The 20617-nt window shown below is 38.1% G+C and overlaps 1 long non-coding RNA gene across 1 annotated transcript; it reads left to right on the top strand.

The window, feature by feature from the left end:
* Positions 1-16166: 16166 nt before the first annotated feature.
* LOC133862498 (uncharacterized) lies at positions 16167-20013 on the top strand. The gene is made up of 3 exons (XR_009899232.1): positions 16167-16494; positions 18241-18339; positions 19737-20013. It is a non-coding gene; the product is annotated as an uncharacterized LOC133862498 (long non-coding RNA).
* The last annotated feature ends 604 nt before the right edge of the window (positions 20014-20617 follow it).

Genomic DNA, 20617 nt, shown 5'->3' with positions numbered 1-20617 from the left:
CCTTGAGGGCCGGTTTGACCTCACAGCTGTGCACTTGGGTGATTGAAGTTGAAGACGTTCCTTCCAAAAACCAAAAGCGCGTAGCGGCGGAGGTGGTGAAATGACAATGATACTGAAGCCAACAGATATTCTGGTTTCAAGGGTACGCAAACTTGAGTTTCCATCATAATTTAAAATTATACCACTTAATGATTTTTTTTTAAAAGTACATTATAAACAATTAAATCAACTTTAAATATATTATTGATTATGTCATTTTAATCTTTAGTGTTTTAAAAATGTTCTAGCATCACACCTTTATAACTCATAGTCGATGTATAAAATAAGGTAATTCCTCTTTTTTTTTTTTTTAGGTCAATAAGGTAATTACCTAACCGGAAATTTAATAGTTATTAATAAGAGGATGTTTTTATATTAGTATATTACATCAAATATGACTAAATATATAAATTACAAGAGATTTGTTATACTTCATTCTCTAGTTCTTCTATCTTTTTCTGCTGACGTGGCATTTTCAATCCACCTTTAGATCAATTTTAATTAGAAATAAAATAAAATCAATGGTGAATTGACAGTGTTACATTAGCAAAGAATGATAGAAGAATGACAAGAAAATACAAAGTAGCATTTCTCAAACTATAATATAAGAGAAATGATTCATTTACTTCTTTTGTCTTTCTCTCGTCCTCTCACTTTTCAAAATCACTATTAGATTTGTAAGCCCATATTATCTCACAGAGAAATGATTTATTTTCTCCTCGTTTCTTTTTTTCATCCTCTCACTTTTTAAAATCACCATTGAATCGGTGGGGTTCAAGTGGGCTCCTCGTATAAGTCCCAAATATCTAATGGTGAATTGTAAAAGTGGAAGATGGGAGGATGACAAGAGGATGATGCATAGTACATCTCTATCTCACACATGGACCTCACATATCTAATGGTGATTTTAAAAAGTGAGAGGATGAGAGAAGAAACAAGGTATAGCATGTCTCATAATATAAAGTGGTGTCTCCAAAATTAGCGCATCTAAAGGCTAACGATTTTGAGAATATTCTTACTAAAAAGAAGTTACGACCATTGAAAATTAAATATTGACTTCTAAATTAACGAAGTGTGTGTGTTTGTGTGCAACAAAATATCTTAAATGTGAAATTTAAATAAGACAATATATTTGTTACTGTTGGTACAGTTTCCGGTATGGTGTGAATCTGCACGTTCCTTTGATGTTCTTCACGCTTCTCAATAACTCTGCAAAACAACAAAACCTAGGGACCCTTCCGGGGGTCCCGCTCCGATGCCTAAGTTAGCTTCTGTGAGAAAATAATGCTGTGTGCATAAAATTCAGTCTTAGTTTATACCTGGGGTATGGGCCTATTTATAGGCATAGAGGTGGAGTCAAACCTGGATTAGGACTCCTGCTCCTTGTTGATCTAGAACTGCTGTCCGAGTTCTAATTGGACTTCAATCCTTTACTAGACTTCTAATTGGATATCTTCTTAGACTTCCAATCTGATATCTTCTTAGACTTCTGATCTGATATCTTCTTAGACTTCTGATCTGATATCTGTTTGGACTTTATTAGACTTTTGAATCTCCTCTTTGGATCGGGTTGAGTGGGATTTATCCCCAACAGTTACCCCCCAATTCCCTTATCCAAAGCTTGCTTGAATAATGGGAATTCCATGTCTAAGGAAACCCGATCTTTGTCTCCTTCTGAAAACCTGCTAACCTGCAAAACCTGAGGGTTAAATCTTACCCCCCATTACCTTCTTGTTTTTCCTTAGGGTTTTCTCCCTGTCTCTTGAAAAATCTGCAAAACCCGAGGGTTAAATCCGACCCCCCGAGAAGTTTCTTCTTGTTCTCGGCTAGGACTGATCCGAGATGCTCCTTTCTCTCGGCTAGGACTGATCCGAGACTCTCGGCTAGGACTGATCCGAGAGTTTTCTTCTTGGTCTCGGCTAGGACTGATCCGAGACTCTCCTTCTCGGCTAGGACTGATCCGAGAAGTTTTTCTTGCTCTCGGCTAGGACTGATCCGAGAGGCTCCTTCTCGGCTAGGACTGGTCCGAGAAGTTTCTTCTTGCTCTCGGCTAGGACTGATCCGAGAGGTTCCTTCTCGGCTAGGACTGATTCGAGAAGTTTTTCTTGCTCTCGGCTAGGACTGATCCGAGAGGCTCCTTCTCGGCTAGGACTGATCCGAGAAGTTGTTCTTGCTCTCGGCTAGGACTGATCCGAGAGGCTCCTTCTCGGCTAGGACTGATCCGAGAAGTTTTTCTTGCTCTCGGCTAGGACTGATCCGAGAGGCTCCTTCTCGGCTAGGACTGATCCGAGAAGTTTTTTCTTGCTCTCGGCTAGGACTGATCCGAGAGGCTCCTTCTCGGCTAGGACTGATCCGAGAAGTTTCTTCATGCTCTCGGCTAGGACTGATCCGAGAGGCTCCTTCTCGGCTAGGACTGATCCGAGAAGTTTCTTCATGCTCTCGGCTAGGACTGATCCGAGAGGCTCCTTCTCGGCTAGGACTGATCCGAGAAGTTATTCTTGCTCTCGGCTAGGACTGATCCGAGAGGCTCCTTCTCGGCTAGGACTGATCCGAGAAGTTTTTTCATGCTCTCGGCTAGGACTGATCCGAGAGGCTCCTTCTCGGCTAGGACTGATCCGAGAAGTTTCTTCATGCTCTCGGCTAGGACTGATCCGAGACTCTCGGCTAGAACTAATCCGAGAGTTTTTGCCTGCAAAAGAAACAACATCAACGGGTTCCTGGTCCCTAGACCGGGAACACTTCGATGCTTAAGTCAGCTTTATTCATTTATTCTGAAAATACTTATTCCCAAAATCTGGGAAATTTTCTGTCTAGTCTGAATTAAAAATAAAAATCTAGTTCTTTGCAAATATAAATGCTAAAAAATAAAAGCAAGCCTGAAATTCCCGAGAATCCTTTTTATGGGATCACGGGCAGATACCGCTGTTGCCTCGGTTCTCTATGCTGTGGGCTTCTGCTTCTTCGGTCCTCTCTTCTTTCTATGTCATCTCGGGGAGCATTCTCTTGATGCCTTTCGTCTAGCTGAGGACGGTCTCGGGGATAGTAATCCCGTGGCTGTTCATCTCGGGGCTGATAGTCCTGATGATTCCGAGGCCTGTTATTTCCTTGATGGTTCCGTCGCTCTCCCAAGAACCGAACCAGCTTGCCATTCTTTATGAATTCTTCTATTAACAACCTTAGGGTTACGCACCCCTCGGTGTGATGACCTGCTTGTTTATGGAAATCACAATACTTCCCTGCATTCCTATAAGGAGGATTACCTGGTATCTTTTGCGGTTCCCGAAACGCCGGATCTCTCTTGATCTCCATGAGGACTTCTGATATCTCGGCATTGAGAGGTGTAAAGTTGTAATCTTTGAACTTCTTTACCTGCCTCTGCTCTTCCCAATCAGCTTTCTTGAATTCTTTCCTTTTCTTTTCTGGGGCTGTCTCTCGGGGTAGTCTAGAACTGGCCATAGACTTCAGCGTCTCTTCCTGATTGATGAATTCTTCTACCTTATCCATGAGGCCCTGCAAGGTACTCGGTTGCTTCCGGATCAACTTCTTCATCAAAGGCTCCTCGGGTGAAATTCCCTGATAAATGGCAGCAAAGATCATATCCTCGGTCGGATCTTCGACCGTAGCCTTCTCTCGGTTGAACCGAGCCATAAACTCCTTAAGACTCTCATTGCCCTGCTGGTGCAATGATAGCAAATATCCCGAAGGCTTCTTCCTTGTCCGGAAAGCCAAGAACTCCGTTAGGAATATCTTGGACAATTCCTTGAACTGATCAACGGAATTCGGGGGCAGCTTCCTGAACCAATCTCGGGCATTCCCCGAAAGAGTAAGAGGGAAGGCCCGACATGCTACTTCATCGGGTGTCCCGTGAAGGTCTAGATGAGCTTTGAAATTCTCTAGGTGATCCAAGGGATCTCTGTCTCCTGCATAACTTAGAATTTGGGGTACCTTAAACTTATCGGGAAGCTGATAGTCTGCCACCCGTCTGGTGAAGGGTGAGTCTGTACCCATTAGGAGCTTGTCCACCATTACGGATCTGCCTTTGTCCTTTCTTTCCATCTCCATGTACGTGCACCTTCTCTCCAGCTCGGCAATAATTCTTTTCAGATCTCCTTGGCGGTCATCCTCCCTCCGAGGATTAATGTTGCTATTGTGATCTTCTTCCTCACGCTCATCCCTGTTCATCTCGGGATTGGGCTGTCTCGTCCTCATGCGTAACAATTCTGCATTTAAGTCTTCAATCTGGGCTTCCAACGCTGCTATGCGATCTTGATCTCCACCCCCCGGGGGAGGGTTCGGTGGAGGCTGCAAATTATTCTGAATAGCCGGTTCCTGTGGGGCCACGGGCTGTCGATTGGTCTGGCTTCCGGAACGTGTGTTCATCACCATGCTGGATCTTTTTTTCTTTTATGAGGAACGAATAATCGTTTCCCACAGACGGCGCCAAACTGTTGGTACAGTTTCCGGTATGGTGTGAATCTGCACGTTCCTTTGATGTTCTTCACGCTTCTCAATAACTCTGCAAAACAACAAAACCTAGGGACCCTTCCGGGGGTCCCGCTCCGATGCCTAAGTTAGCTTCTGTGAGAAAATAATGCTGTGTGCATAAAATTCAGTCTTAGTTTATACCTGGGGTATGGGCCTATTTATAGGCATAGAGGTGGAGTCAAACCTGGATTAGGACTCCTGCTCCTTGTTGATCTAGAACTGCTGTCCGAGTTCTAATTGGACTTCAATCCTTTACTAGACTTCTAATTGGATATCTTCTTAGACTTCCAATCTGATATCTTCTTAGACTTCTGATCTGATATCTTCTTAGACTTCTGATCTGATATCTGTTTGGACTTTATTAGACTTTTGAATCTCCTATTTGGATCGGGTTGAGTGGGATTTATCCCCAATAGTTACGAAGTGGAAACTCAGTGAAGAGAAAAACCACTCCGGGGCAGCCAAACCCAAGATATCCACTATACCGAAAACAAAGCTAGTTACAAGACACTCGTACTCACATACCCTTATGCAGTAGTCATACCTTCAAACTCTGACACAAAGCCCATCGTGAATGCTTCCCAACCAAGTCTCCTACTTGAAGGGATCTTCAATGGATTCCTTTACCTTAAGGCCAATCCCTAAGATAGACTTCACACAAACTATTTGAACACACTGACAATGGCTCGAGAGTTAGCGGATCTTCAATTCTCCCTAAACACCTTCTCAAAGCTAAGAGAATCCAATACTGAATTCTGTACAATTGACAAGCCTAGGGCCATCTATTTATAGGCTTACAGAAAACCTAAAACTGCTGAGATTCGGACTTTGGCTGTCAAGCGTCTGGACGGTCTTCTGCGATATCCTTTCAAAAACAGCGCAATTCTATCCTTATCAGATCCTCGTCCAGACGGCTTGGCCGAGCGTCCGGACGATCTTCACTATAACTCCTTTCTGCGATCAAATGGAACACTGGAATGTTCTGAAATGCTGGACAGTGTCCGGACGTGTTGCCACGTCGTCCGGACGACTTGCAGAGACTTCCCAAACAGTGTCGACTTCTGAAATCCAACTCCGTGTTGAATACTGATTGACCTATCCGTCCGGACGATGTTGCTCTATCGTCTGGACATCTTCAAAGCAAACTGCTGGACACTACGGGGCGTTCGGACGCCTTCAAAGGCTCGTCCAGACGGTTGCACAGGAATCGGTTGATTTGGCTTGGAATTTGCAAGGACTCTTCATGGACATCTTCTAGAAGCTTGTAAGCATGCTTGTGATCAGTCACATGCTTATCAGATCCTCGTCCAGACGGCTTGGCCGAGCGTCCGGACGATCTTCACTATAACTCCTTTCTGCGATCAAATGGAACACTGGAATGTTCTGAAATGCTGGACAGTGTTCGGACGTGTTGCCACGTCGTCCGGACGACTTGCAGAGACTTCCCAAACAGTGTCGACTTCTGAAATCCAACTCCGTGTTGAATACTGATTGACCTATCCGTCCGGACGATGTTGCTCTATCGTCTGGACATCTTCAAAGCAAACTGCTGGACACTACGGGGCGTTCGGACGCCTTCAAAGGCTCGTCCAGACGGTTGCACAGGAACCGGTTGATTTGGCTTGGAATTTGCAAGGACTCTTCATGGACATCTTCTAGAAGCTTGTGATCAGTCACATGCTTTGATTTGAACACCATTTGAATACATGAAGATTTTGAATTGAGAACCGACCATCCTGTTAATTTGCAACCATTACATAACGTGTTTTTTGTTATCCAGAATGTAGCCAATATAAAATACTAACAAACATGAATTATGAAACGTGGCTTGATATTTTCTATGTGCTACTTTAGTTAAAACTAGTACAAGATCTTTTTTAGACATTTAGCACATATAGTTTTTTTTTTTAATAATACAATAACACTTTTATAACTCAATCAGAGAAATAAAGCATATTGCTCTAACAAAACAATATCATAGATACATTTTGGAATTTCTTCCATCCAAACTTGATCTATGAACTATCTAACGGCAGCCTGAGCTAAGCCATGGGCCGCCTTATTAGCAATTCTACTAATATGATGAATCTACTAACTAGAAAGATAATTTAACATGATACGAGTGTCATCTACTAGTTGACCATATCTACTCCAGTTGCGTACATTGAAACTCATAGCTTTAACCACTTGGAGAGCATCACCTTCCAAAATAATATCATGTAGACCTAATTCTTTGCAAAAGATATTGGCATGGAAAGCTACTAAAGCTTCTGCGGCTACTAGTTCTAAATGGCCTTATCTTATCATGCTCTTGGCCACGTGCACATAACCCTCGTGATCCCGACCCACAATACCAATTCCCAGCCGCCCACTGAGCTTATCTATAGTTGCATCCTAATTTACCTTATAAAATAATTCGGCAGGTGCCTCCCACTTGGGATGAATTCCACTTCTATTCTCTGTTGGTGCTATAGTAACTTGCAAATTTGCTATTTAGTACTCCTCAGCAGAAATAATCGCCTTCCTTGCTATAGAATTCGGGTGAAGGAATTCTCCACCATGGACCACTGTATTTCTCCTGAACCAAATCTTCATTGCTATTCCTACAAACAACACAAATCCATCCCTATCACATCTCTCCAGCATACTCCCCACCACTTGTAAGAAGTCAGATCCACAACAAGTACTATTCTAAAACTTTATCCCGCTCACCCCCAGACATCCATAGGTGATGTGCAAATCCATAAAATATGATGTGTACTTTCAACCTCTAATCCACAGATAGAACAAAAGGAATCGGTTACAATACCTCGCTTTCGCAGATTATTCTTGGTTGGTAGTAGATTGTGACATGCTCTCTACAAGAACATTTTTTCAGCATTATGAATGTGCAACTACCATATCAAATGCCAAATATCACTTCCACTGGTTTGCTTTGAGCTTTCAGCCTTGGATACGTCTTTTCTTTCTTTTTCCAGATGATATGCACTACATACAGAAAATTCTCCTATGTTTGTACCCCTCCAAATTTGTATATCTTTTGTTGACAGCAACTAATTGGGATCTTGCTAATCACCAAGGCCTCTTCGTAAAAATGGTTGTGATTAGATCCTTATTGCACCATTTCGTATCTTGGTCAATGAATTCCCTAACTGTTGCATCTCCCTCTAAAATTTTTTGTCGAGGCTGAATAGAATAGGAAGTTGGTATAGGCAGCCATCTATCTCCCCATATTTTAACTCCAAATCGATTGCCAATCCTCCAAATCAATCCCTATTTCACTAAATTACAGGACCCATGAATACTCTGTCATGCATAAGAAGGTCTCTTTCCAAGCTGTGCTTCCCAAATTGTGCCTCCAGGACAATACTTCGCCATAGTAATTTTTGAAGCAATACTGTCCTTATTCTACATTAAACGCCAACATTGCTTAGCCAACAGTGCTTTATTGAAACAAATGAGATCCCTGAAACCCATACCTGCGCTTGCTTTTGAAACTCCCAGTTTTTTCCAGCTGATCCAATGGATTTTAAATTAATTCTCTTTATGTCCCCACTAGAATCTCTGCATCATAGAATTGATGTCCTTACACAGAACTTTTGGTAACAAGAATATACTCCTATTGTATGTTGGGATTGCTTGGATCACCGCCTTCAATAGAATTTCCTTTCTCGCCAGGGATAAAAATTTCAGCTTCTAGTCTTGCAGACGTTTCCACACTCTATCCTTTATGCTTTTGAAATCTCGATTTCTTGACTTTTCGATGAGCGCTGATAGACCCAGATACTTATCGAATCTTTGTGTAGCCGGAATACCTAAAAGCGTCAATATTCTTTGCTTATCATATGAACTTGTGTTTCTGCTGAAAAAAATAGATGTTCACTCCTTATTTAACTTTTGCCCTGAAGCTCTACCATAGACCTCCAAAAGCCTAATTAATCTGCGCCAATATAAGGGATTTGCCTTGCAAAAAATCAAACTATCATCAGCAAAAAAAAAAAAGATGGTTTAGACGAGATCCCTTCTTTGAAGTGGGGACACCAGTCAAACTTCCGGTATCGTCAGCATTAGAGAGGAGAGAGCTGAGCGTCTCTGCACATATAGTTAATGAATATGATGATGATGATGATAATGTGATACAATATCATGAGACATGAAAGAAGATTATATTGCTATTCATAGATAATAATGCAATATAGTTAGTGATTGCATATGTTTATATGTTTATTATATCAAGAGACATGCTATACATTCTCCCATTGTCCTTCTCTCATCATTACACTTTTTCAAATCACCATTAGATCTGCAGGGTCTATGTGTAAGATAAAATGAGACTTACAAATCTAATGGTAATTTTAAAATGTATGGGGATAGGACAAGGATAAGAGAAGTAAATGAATTATTTCTCTTATATCATATAAGTCGTTCATAGACAATTTAAAAAATATATATTAAAAAAAATTCAACTTGTAGTTACACAGATTTACAATAAACTCCATGTGGTATAAACATATTCTAAGAGTTCCATGTGGTATAAAAATGTTCTAAGAGTTCCAAGTGGTATACAAAAATAACAAATAGGTCCCCGCTCCTAGCTTCCATCTAATTCTTTTTTTTTTTTTTTTTTACAAAAACTATCAAATATCACACCAGCAGCAATCAAATTATAACAAATGTTACTCATAATAAAAAAAATTATAAATATATAATCATATAAATATACAAAAACTATAAATATATAAAATATATAATCAAACAAAATGGATAGTGGGTGGTCTTGCCACCACCTCATTTGGCCAAATGGGGGTGGCCCAACCACCCCCTCATTTTTATTTTTATTTTTAATTTTTTAATTTTTTTCATTTAATGGTGGTCGAACCATTCACAATGGCCATTGGAGGTAGTTCAGCCACCCCTCAAAAAATGATTTTTTTTTTGGCATTTTGGAGTAGTTTGGCCACCCCCAGATATGCTCGGAGTTGGATCAATTAATTGCAATAGTAAAAAATAAAGTTTTTGGATCATAAAAAATAAAGGTCAATCTTCAACCAACCCCCCCCCCCCCCCCAAAAAAAAAAAAAAAAGTGCAAAAACAAATTAAAAGAATTAAAAAGGTAGTTGTTAGAGCATTCATATTCGACTCAGCAAATTTATTCTTCATTTTAGCTAAAAAATCACTTTTTAATTTTTATTTTAACTACTCACTTTTCAAAATCACATATATCTCACTCTATATTTTACCCATCCACTTTCACTATTCTATTTATGACTGTACAAGCGGGCAGTTATTAACCACTAACCATGTAACTGTTTTGGTATGTAGTTGTCAAAAACAGCTAATTACACCGCCCTAGGCGCTTAGTGGTTTTAAGGTATGCAGATGTGGTTAATAAACGCTAACAATCTATAATACCCCAAAATAATAAAATAAATGGTTACATACTGATGAGTGCCAAAAAGTATATATTTGGACCCCTTAATTTACATTAGTTAAACCTTTAGCTTTGTTACTTTCTGATGTTTTGGTTAGTTTTAGTGTTTTTGCGTTTTGCATGGCAATAAGAGAAAAATGACAATTTTCAAGGCAAAAATACATAGAAAAGCTAGGTTTTCGGAAGTGCTGAAAAAGTAGATCGATCGAATATTAAGTAGATCGATCGATTTTAAAATCGATCGATCGAATTTATGCGGAGCTGGAATTTCAGAAACCCTAGCTAACTCTATAAATACCATTCTTTTCTCTTTTGTTCGAGGAGGAGGCCGCTTAGGAGCGCCCTAGGGGCCGATTTCACTGTATCTTAGGGTTTTTGGGTCGATTTTGACCTAGAACTTCAATCTTTTGTAAGTTTATTCGTTTTTAATGCATTCTTGTAGTTTATTTATGCTTTCTTTGTTCATGTCTAGCTAATACTTTCATCTAGGGTTAAGGATGAAACCTCACCAGTGAATAGAAATTGAGTTTCATGCTTGTTTATGCTATTTGAGTTTATGGGCTTGATTTCTCATTGTTCTATTTCGGTTTTTGAGATTATTTTTAGATATCTCTTGTGATTTCCGGATACAAGTGATGATTTGATATAGTTTCATTAAATTGATGGCTTGGGTTTTCATGTATGTTGGATATTCATTGTGTTTCATTCTATGGATACATTTGAGGATTTAGTTGAAACTAGATATCTTTTGTGATTTGTGGAAGAATGGATTCATTGAATGATTTAAACAATTTTTGAAGCAAAAGTAGAACAAACATAAGATTTGTATGATGAGAACTTCAAATAGTGTAGATGAGCATGAGATTAGGTTGCTATGATTTGGTGGGTGTGGATTCCAAAACCTTAGAACCTTTAATTTTCATTATTTTTGTTTATGTTTTCTTTTGTTAAAAATCACTAAATTTGGAACTAGGTTAAAATATGATTAGTTTGAATAGAGATTAATTTTTACAACACAATTTCTCGTGGGATCGACCTCGCACTTGCATAACGCTATATTGCAAACGATTCGTGCACTTGCGAGTACTTTAAAATTTTCACAACAAGTTTTTGGCGCCGTTGTCGGGGAATTGTTTTGTTTGTGAAAATTTATTTTTGTTTGAATTGATTCTTTTTTTCTACTAGTTTAGATAGATTTTTCTTTCATATATTTGTTGTTTTGTTTATGTTTTTGTTCAAAAAAAATATTTTGTGTTCTCGGTTCTGTTTCTGCTGTTTCTGCACTTTCTGAGTGCCCTGCAAAGTCGATCGATCGAGTATCAATTCGATCGATCGATCGAGAAAGCATTCGCCCTATATAAAGTCGATCGATCTAGAAGTAATTCGATCGATCGAAACTCGATCGATCGAACTTTACTTCTATCGTGCGAATTTTCTAAGCAGCAGAAAAAAAAATAAAAAAATAAATAAAAAAATAAAAAAATGGCACGCCTGGTGGCCAGTGGTGGGACACGAGAGTTGTAGCTTTTTTTTCAAGATTGTTTCTCAATGTTTATGTTCAATAAAAAATTAAAAAAATTAAAAAAGTTTACTTTTTCATTTTACTTTTTGTTTCTAGCAGCAACTAATATTTTGGTGTTTGTTTCTATGAGAAAATATTGCTGTTAGTTTTTTGTTGATAGGTGTTTTGGTGTTTAAGTTTGGGGGACGCCTTGACCTTTCACACCTCGATGTTTCCGTATTTCTGGTAATATATTTCTACACTACACATTGCGGACAATGTGTAATTCAAGTTTAGGGGTATGGAAAAACATTTTGTCCATTTGTTTGTTTGTTTAATTTTTCTATTTGTTTAGTTATTTTTAGTAGTCTTTTTGTTCTTAAAATGTTTTAATTAAAAAAAAAAAAATGTTGTTGTCAAGTTTGAGTTAAACCGTAACTGTGGTTTGCATTTGATTGGTTTGCTTAAAGTTTTGAATACATCATGTCTTTAGGAATCTCAATCTTTTGACTTATTTTTGGGCTAGTGAGACTTCACTTGTTTGAGTTGAATTATCACGAGCACATTAGCATGTAATCTGTGGGGTATGAATTTGTGCTTAATTGTGTATTTTGAAAATTGTTGGATGACTTATTGATAAATAACATTAGCTTGCAAGATATATATATATAAAATAAAAAATAAAAAATAAAAAAAGGATCATTTTGAGTTTTTCACTGAGTAACCGGGCCTCTTGCCTCACTAAGCATTGAGTGTTCGCGTCAAAAGGTGAGAACTTCAATTTGGTTAATTGTATGGCTAGTTTGGCTTCGTAGCCTTTTTGACTTGAGTAATTAAGCCCTTAGGGATGTTTCTACATCTAGTGCCCTAAGACCATCTGGTTTGGGAGCCACTGGCCCAACACTCGTTACATGGGTCAATTAGAAAGCTTAAGAGAGCCGACCATTGCGCAGCCAACATATAAAAAAAAAGAAAAAAGAAAAAAATATATAAATAAAATAAAATAAAATATAATAATTTGCATATCTTGCCTTGGTTGTTTCATTTGATAGGGATTCCAATGATTTTTGAAGTACTTATCTTGAGATTAAAATGAAAACTCATAATTACATGTTGATTTCACTCTACACTTTTGAGAAAATGTGATGTCTTTATTGTCCATTAATGAGTGATTTGATGTTGGATCCCCTGTTGATGTTTATGATGGGGTTTGTCTTTTTAAGCATGTCAATGACCTATGAACCATGTTTTGTGTAAAAAAATTCTTTCTTATTGACAACATAGTGTTTCAATGTTTGTGGGTATCATTTCTGGCAAACCCTCACGAGACTTCACTCGTCCACTAGGGAGTCCTAGGGGTTTAAAAGGCTTGTTGCATATGCTAAATGCAATCGTTTCTCCCACGAAAGAGGACATCTGTTTCATGCTTTGATTTTGTTTTGCTAAGGGACTAGCAAAATGTAAGTTTGGGGGCTATAGTTTATTTTTTGCCCCCTATAGTTTATTTAGTGATTTTTTGCCCCCTATAGTTTATTTTGTATAACAAATGGTATATCGTTTATGGCTAAAAGCGAAGAAACACGTATCCCTATGCCAGTCTAAGGGTGGTTCGGCCATCCCCACAAGGCCAACAAGAAAAAAGAAAGAAAAAAAAAAAAAAAAAAACATAGAGTTTAGCTCTTGAGGTGGCCGAACCACCCCCATATCGACCGCAGGAGGTGGTCCAAACCACCTGGGGATGGTTTCAGCCACCCCATTTTTCTCTTTGGGGGTGGTTTTTGAACCACCCCCAGGGTGGTTCAGCCACCCCTAGACCAGCCATGGGGAGGCTGAGCCACCCCGCTATATTTTTTTTCAAAAATTATTTATTTAATGTTTTTAACGTTTTTAGTTTTTTTAATTGTTTTATTGTTTACTTTTATTTTTAATGTGGCATAGGAAACCTGTTAGTTTTTTAAGGGTATTGGCATGGACTTCCATCAATTGTTTTTACTGAAGTTGGATAGAAGTACCATCTTTGTCTTCAACCATAAACGAGGTACCATCTGTAATATGAAATGAAGCACAAGGGGCAAAAAATAAAGTTTTTAAACCATTAAGGGCAAAAAGGTACTTAACCCTAAAATAAAAATAACAAGTAATTAACCGTTATAATACCGTTTTATAAAAATACACTCGTATTGTTAAATTTATTCAACAAATTGCCTTAAAATATTTTTTTTTTCTCAAAATTAAAACAAATAAATATGTTAACTTCTACCATCTACATGCCCTCAAGAATATCTACATTTTTGGGCATTGCAGAAAATTTCTGCCCATTAGGACCAAATCCCAACTCTCAATATTGAGCGTGGCCCCAATTAATCTAGGAGGTATTAATGCCTACAACATGGTGTATATTCCAACCGCTTAAATCCATTAGAGGTTTTGGGTATATCCAATCATCACCAGTGCTTTTTATTTTCTCCACGTATACAGCTACCCTCCACCTGTAGTGCAAGAAAGTTAAGAGAACTAGTTGAAATTACTACATCTAGAGGTAGAAACACTGTGCTTTTGAAAGACATCAACACGATGAGGGACCCACTCATCCTTATGCTCCTTGTGTAAGAGCCTTCCAGAACCGCCAAAGCCCTACGTGTAAACAAAACCATTTGAATCTCCACCACAATATGGTTCGTTCCCCATGAAACTTTTATAAGAGTTTCCCCAACAAGAGAACTATTGCTCTAGGGCATGATTGGGCTTCATAAGCAAGCTTCATGGAGTTGTCTTTAGTACAATATTCATTATCTGTTCCATGACTAGGTTAGCCCCACAAGCAGTATTTTTCTACTTCAGACACAAGACTGTGAACAAGAGATGACTCGATTTCCTTTCGTACTGAGCCTGAACCCCGTTGTGCATGTTTGTTCCACCAAAGGAGAGGAAAGTTTCTTCTACAATAACTAGTATTGTATGACTCCTTGTAATACCCCAAAATAATAAAATAAAAATAACGAGTAGTTATTCGTTATAAATCATATTTTATAAAATAATACTCGCATTGCTAAATTTATCCAACAAGTGCCCTAAAATAATTTTCCTAAAAAAAATAATAATAATAAATAAAAGATAATAATAATAATAAACCCTAGTCGAATGTTCGAAGTTCCCATGGAACGTTCAAAGTGGACTCCCTTTTATTCGAATATTCATGCATCCTTGGAACGTTTGAGGAAAACCTTAAGACCGTTAGTCCAACAATACACTGGATGTTCGACCTTTTCTGAAAAGCAATTTCAACTTAGTATCCACATAATTCAGCCTTACCACTCCAACCCACAATTATAAAAGCTACCCCCACGCCTTTCAGACTTCACTCCTCCCCCATGCATCTTAGCCACCCATTTCTTGAGATAGAGAGAGAGAGATTCTAGAGAGAGAATGATGAGGTTTTGGTGTTGTTCCATCTTCATTAAGGTAAAACTTGAATCTTAAACACATTTTTCATGTTGTTAGTGTTCTGTTAATGTGATTTACCTGCTTTTTATAAGTCTTCAACATACCATGATTAGTTCATCATTTATCTCTTCAAAAGGAAGTAGTTTCTAGAAAGTTAGAAACTTGCTCTCATTTTTCATGAACTCTCATGTTGATATGGTTTAACATGTTTTTATAAAGTTATTATGAGTTTTGGTTAGGCAAGAAGGTTGTCTGGATAGGAGTTTTGAGTTTTCCATGTATTCGGGTACCCATCAAACGTTCACTATGTTTGATTGAACGTTCGACCCTTGTTGGTCGAATGCTCAACTTCGATACTAAAAGTTTAATTGTGACCAGAAATGAATAATTAGGGTTTTAATGACATATTAGAGTGCCTAGGTTGTTATTAGGGTTTTTACATGCTTAAATTAGAACTCTCATTGTATTATGTATAATTTTAGGGTATGTGTTAGTATTTTGGCCTCATTCTGTGTTTTGGACAAAATCACTTGTATGTGAAAAGATGCTGTAAACAGGAATTTCACTATTCAGAGCTCTCTCAGAATACTTTGCACTGCGAAGATTTCGGTTCCCTGATAGCCGTCCGGACGATCGAGCCATCCCGTCCGGACGCCCATCTGACCATTGTTCCATCCGTCCGGACGACGTGCCATACCGCCCGAATGCCAGTCAGACCAAGCATCATCCGTCCGGACGACGTGCATTTCCGTCCGGACCCTCCACTATGTCGAGAAGGTTCTATCCAGCTTGCATCCATCCGGACGTCTCAGCAGCACGTCTGGACGTGTAAAGACCAAGAAAATTTATAAGAATTTAGCATTTAATAAATTGTATTTATTAAATTGATGGGACAATAATTATATTCTAGGTAATAATATTTATGTTATGAAAATAAAATACAATGGTTAAGATGGATAATTATTATAATAGGTCCTAATTGAATAAATAATTAATCACATTTGTTAAAGTGTAGTTTAAATAAATGTGGGATTAAATATTAATTAATAAATGATAGAAATAAAATATGATGGGGTCCTATCTTAATTTATTATAGTTGGGGGGTTTTAATAAAAGGAATCTTAGCTTGCCACATGTTTTCACCGGGTTGGTTAGAAGAAGATTACATTATCATCTCTCACTCAACCACAAAATGACACATGGCCCCCTTATCTTATCTTCCTTCCCCTTTTCTCTTTCTTTTCCCCTCTCTTTTTGGACCACCCGAATACTTCTCCCTCTCTCTTCCTCTTTCTTTTCTTTTTATTCTTTTTCCCCTTTTCTCCATTTTCTCTCCCTCACCGCACACTTCTCTTCTCCTTTCTTTTCTTTCTTTCTTTCCTCTTCTCCATCTCACGCACTCCCCTCCTCCTCCCCTAGTTTTTCACGCAGCCCAGCCCCCTCCCTTTCTTTCCCCCACGTTCTCATCTCCTTCTCCCTTTCTTTTGCCCAGCCAAGCGACAACCCGAGAGAGGGAGATGCTGAATTTCAGAGAAGAAGAAGCAACCGGTTGATGGGAAAATTTATGGGTTTCGGCCATGGGCTTTTGTGGGGGTAATTTCTAGCATTTTTCATTGCGTTTTATGTTACCCTTCGATTATTTAGCACAAAAATCATGCGTAAGGTTTGCGATTTGTTTAGATTCGGATTCTAGGTTTATATTGGTATGGATTTCGGTTTTTGTGAGATTATAGTTAATTTTTGGGTTAATTGCTAAGGAGTTTCGCCCATTGAAGCTAGAATGGTATAGTTTGAAGCTTGAAATCATATTGATTTGTGAGGGCTTTATTTGGGTCCGAAAATAGGGTTTATGATTGGAGATTTTTAGAGTTCCTCATGTGGTGCTACTCGAAGGGGTGTTTGTATATGAGGATGGGTATTTAATTCGCCATAATGGAGTAGTGTTAGAAAGATGTATCTTGGTTATGTTGGCTTGTACAATCGTTGGGTGGTTTATTTCTTAAAGCTTTGAATTGATGGTATTGTTGTGGAAAATTCTGGTTGGGTTTCTCGGTGTTTGTCGAATGATGTATATTTTATGGGTTTTGATTATTGATTTTGATAACCTATGATTAATGCTTTGTTGCAAGTGGTTAATGCTTGAATAAAAGAGATTATGAAGGGTTCTTGTTATGGAAATCCAAATCTGGAATTGGGGGTTTTAATTGAGTAATAATGTTAGTGAATTGGTAATGAACATTGGTGAAGATTGGGGTTTTTATTTTGTAGATGCTAGCCCATGTATTGTACTCTAAAATAGATCGTTAGATTGTTAATGGGATTGGAAAAGTAATATTTTTGGATAAAGTTCCAGATCTGGTTTGTGCTCCTAGATTAGGGTTAATTGTGTTAATTGATGGCTAATTCTCCATTAAGTGGATGGTCTAATGTTTGGTTGAATTGAGTTGAGTTTTGGAGAAGGTATGGACTAGTTTTGATGAGTATTTTGATGGGATGCAAATCTGGTTTTTGGAGTTGTAAATTGTGGTTTATTGATGAAGGTTGTCATTGACTTTAAGTTGTTTATTTAAGAAAGTAACCCTGAGTGTTGAATTTATTGATATATTTTGAAATGAGACTTTATCGTGATATTAGAAAACGTAATCGTTGGTTATTGGTGATAAATGTAGGGAAATTTTGGTGGCTTTTAGTAGTTTGGCTTAACGGAAGAAATTGTTTGAATGTTATAAGCATGTTTTGAGGCCCTAATTTAGTAAAGGACTTGTTTATAGGTTTGTGTTGATTTGTGAATGTGACTATGTGGTTTAAAGTGTTGACCGTTAGGCTTTATAAGTTAATTATTAGAATATCTACCTAACTAGACATAAATTAAGGAAATAAGTAAATAGAGTAGATGTAAGAGTACAATAAATAAATGGAATTATACTTGGCCGGTTTAATTAATAATCAATGGATTCATTATGGTAAAGTACTTAAGTATATCACCGAACTAAGCTTAAGCCGGATTAACATTGTATATGTATATGTATACATAAATATATACATATACATGTATATTGGTTAGATATATATGTTAACTTAGTAAATGAATAACAAACTATAAAAATGATTAGCAATGATGATATAATTTAATAATAGTAGGTAGACAGATGAAATATTTAACATAACTTAAGGCTACTAAGAAGAATAAAAATATGAACAGACTTAAGTGCTAACCTAATAATAATTTAGGATACTTAACTAGACTTAGGAGCGAGTAACACGACGTGTGGGCACGCGGGTAGTTTTAGTGTCATAGAACGAGTCCCATAGCATAGTCTGACGTTATAATGTTTGCAGGATAGTATCCAGATTGGAGACTTGAATTGATTCTCCAATGTAGAGTCCAAGTGACTAGAATCTGAGGGGATGTTCAAGTCAAGAGTCTAATGCAGCCAGGTGATATTTTACTCACTGAGAAACTGTTATTTTTATATATTATAGATTGCAAAATATATATATGTTTTATGAATCTGAACCAACTGTATGTTGATTATCTGTTTTGGTTGATTTGAGTAGTTTCAACTATGTTCAAATAATATTAATGATGTTATGAAATGATGTATGGATGAAATGTGTAGAATTATTTTTAAAGTATTTGAATGTGAGCTGCGGTTGAGATTTAAATTATGCAAAGTAGAATGATAAAGTTTCATGTTAATTGGTTTATTGTATTTGAAGGAAGCATGATTTGTAAAGAATAGGATAATAGGGTTTGAATTGTAAAGCATAAAGCATGAGCATAAAAGGAATGAAAGGACAAAGTACAAAGAATGAAAGGAATGAAAGGACAAAGTACAAAGAATGAAAGGAATGAAAGGACAAAGTACAAGGAATGAAAGGATTGACATAAAGAATGGAAAGGCAATCATGAGCATGCATATCATTGTTAAATTGTATAATGTTTTCATGATATAGAATATTGTAGTTTTGATGCTAGAGGTATTAGTATGCCTAAGAGTTTTGATGGAAAAAGAGCTTATGTATACTGTTATCGTCTAGTTGCATAATTTTAGAACATTGAGCTTGGACGAACAAGAATATTGTCATGGTTCGGTATGAGTAATACAACGTCCTAGGAGTAGGTAGATGAATTGTCGTGGCACGTCAGTAAGAAGTGCTTGGATACTCGAGTTTTACTCTAGTAACCGCATGGACAACTACGTGCTCGACATGAAGTTGTAATGCCCTAGGATTCCGTGTTAACCATGTTCGGAAAATGATAGTAAGCTTGTACTAACGAGCGAGATAGCATGTTTTAAGCTTAGTGTGCTTAGTTTTGACGCTATTGGTTGCGATATCGGTGTGGCTTGGGAGTAGGTAGATGGATTGTCGTGGCACATCAGTAGGAAGTGCTTGGATATCAGAGTCTTACTCTAGTAACCGCATGGACAACTATGTGCTCGGCATGAAGTTGTAATGCCCTGAGGCACAGTGTTATCACAGTTAATAATGTTAGGCCTATGTGCATTTGAGCTACCAACATAAAAGTAGTATTGTAGGTGGGTTTATACGTGGCTGCTTCCAAGCCAATGGAACTCCACGTATGGGACCAACTATATAGTATGTTTTAAATGTTTTCTGATAGTCGGTGTTTGCTATATCAGCTATGGGGGTTTTCAAACAAAATTTTATAAATTGGTAGCTGTTATAGTGTACGCGAGACTAAAAAGAAAAGTTGGTTCATTTGGAAAACTCAGTTAGTTTAATATCACTGAGGTCTCGGTATTATGTACTGAGGCGGTGAACTCATCATTTCACCTATACAGATGTGGCAAACCCCCACAACCGTATAGATGATGTCTCTTGGCTGCAGGTACTCGGGTCGTAGTTGATGAGGTCGTAGACGTGCATTTGGGATATTATGACCGGAGCTCGCCGCGATGGTCGTAATTGCGGGACCATGGGCGTCCTCAGTTTTATAAGTTTTGTTGTGGCTTGTGACGCATGTGTCACTCGTTATTGCATAAAGCCATTCTGTTATGTATTTATATTGTGGAAAGACTTAAACACATAGATATTAAATGGCTCTTGTTGTTATTAATTTATGATAGATGTTTAGGATTTGATTTCCGCTATCGAGTTTATGTATTCCGCTGCATAGTAGTCAGATGTTGTACTCTGATTTACCAGGTACATATTATGGGGTATGTACCATATGTTGGCTTTGCGACACATCATCGTGCCACTGTGAAGATCCATTAGTATTTTAAGAGATTAATATTTATGAAATGTTTTATATAATAATTAAAAAAAAAAAAAATGGGTCGTCACAGGACGCCTCTCGGTACTCGACCAGTCTCAGATTCTTTCCAAGTTCCAATAAAGGAAAGATCGTCCAACCGTCCGAATGATGTGATATCCCGTTCGGACGCGCCTCTCCGTAAGGCAAGAATCGCAATTCAAATATCACCGTCCGGACGTCTGTCAGTCTTGGTCCGGACGCGAGTGCAACTAATTTGGAAATTGCCGATTCGACTTCAACCGTTCGAACGACTACCTCTCATGGTCCGGACGCGCGCATAGCAGATATGGAAATTGCGTGTTGAACCTCAGCCGTCCGGACGCTCATCCCCCATGGTCCGGACGCGAGAAGCCTTATAAGGAAATTACTTGCAGCAAACGTGCGACCATCTGGACGATGTACTAGCCCGTTCGGACGCGGCTCTTAAACAAG

This window comes from Alnus glutinosa, chromosome 3 (genome assembly GCF_958979055.1).
Source record: "Alnus glutinosa chromosome 3, dhAlnGlut1.1, whole genome shotgun sequence".
NCBI classification, from domain to species: domain Eukaryota; kingdom Viridiplantae; phylum Streptophyta; class Magnoliopsida; order Fagales; family Betulaceae; genus Alnus; species Alnus glutinosa.
This window is presented reverse-complemented; position numbering and strand designations above follow the sequence as displayed.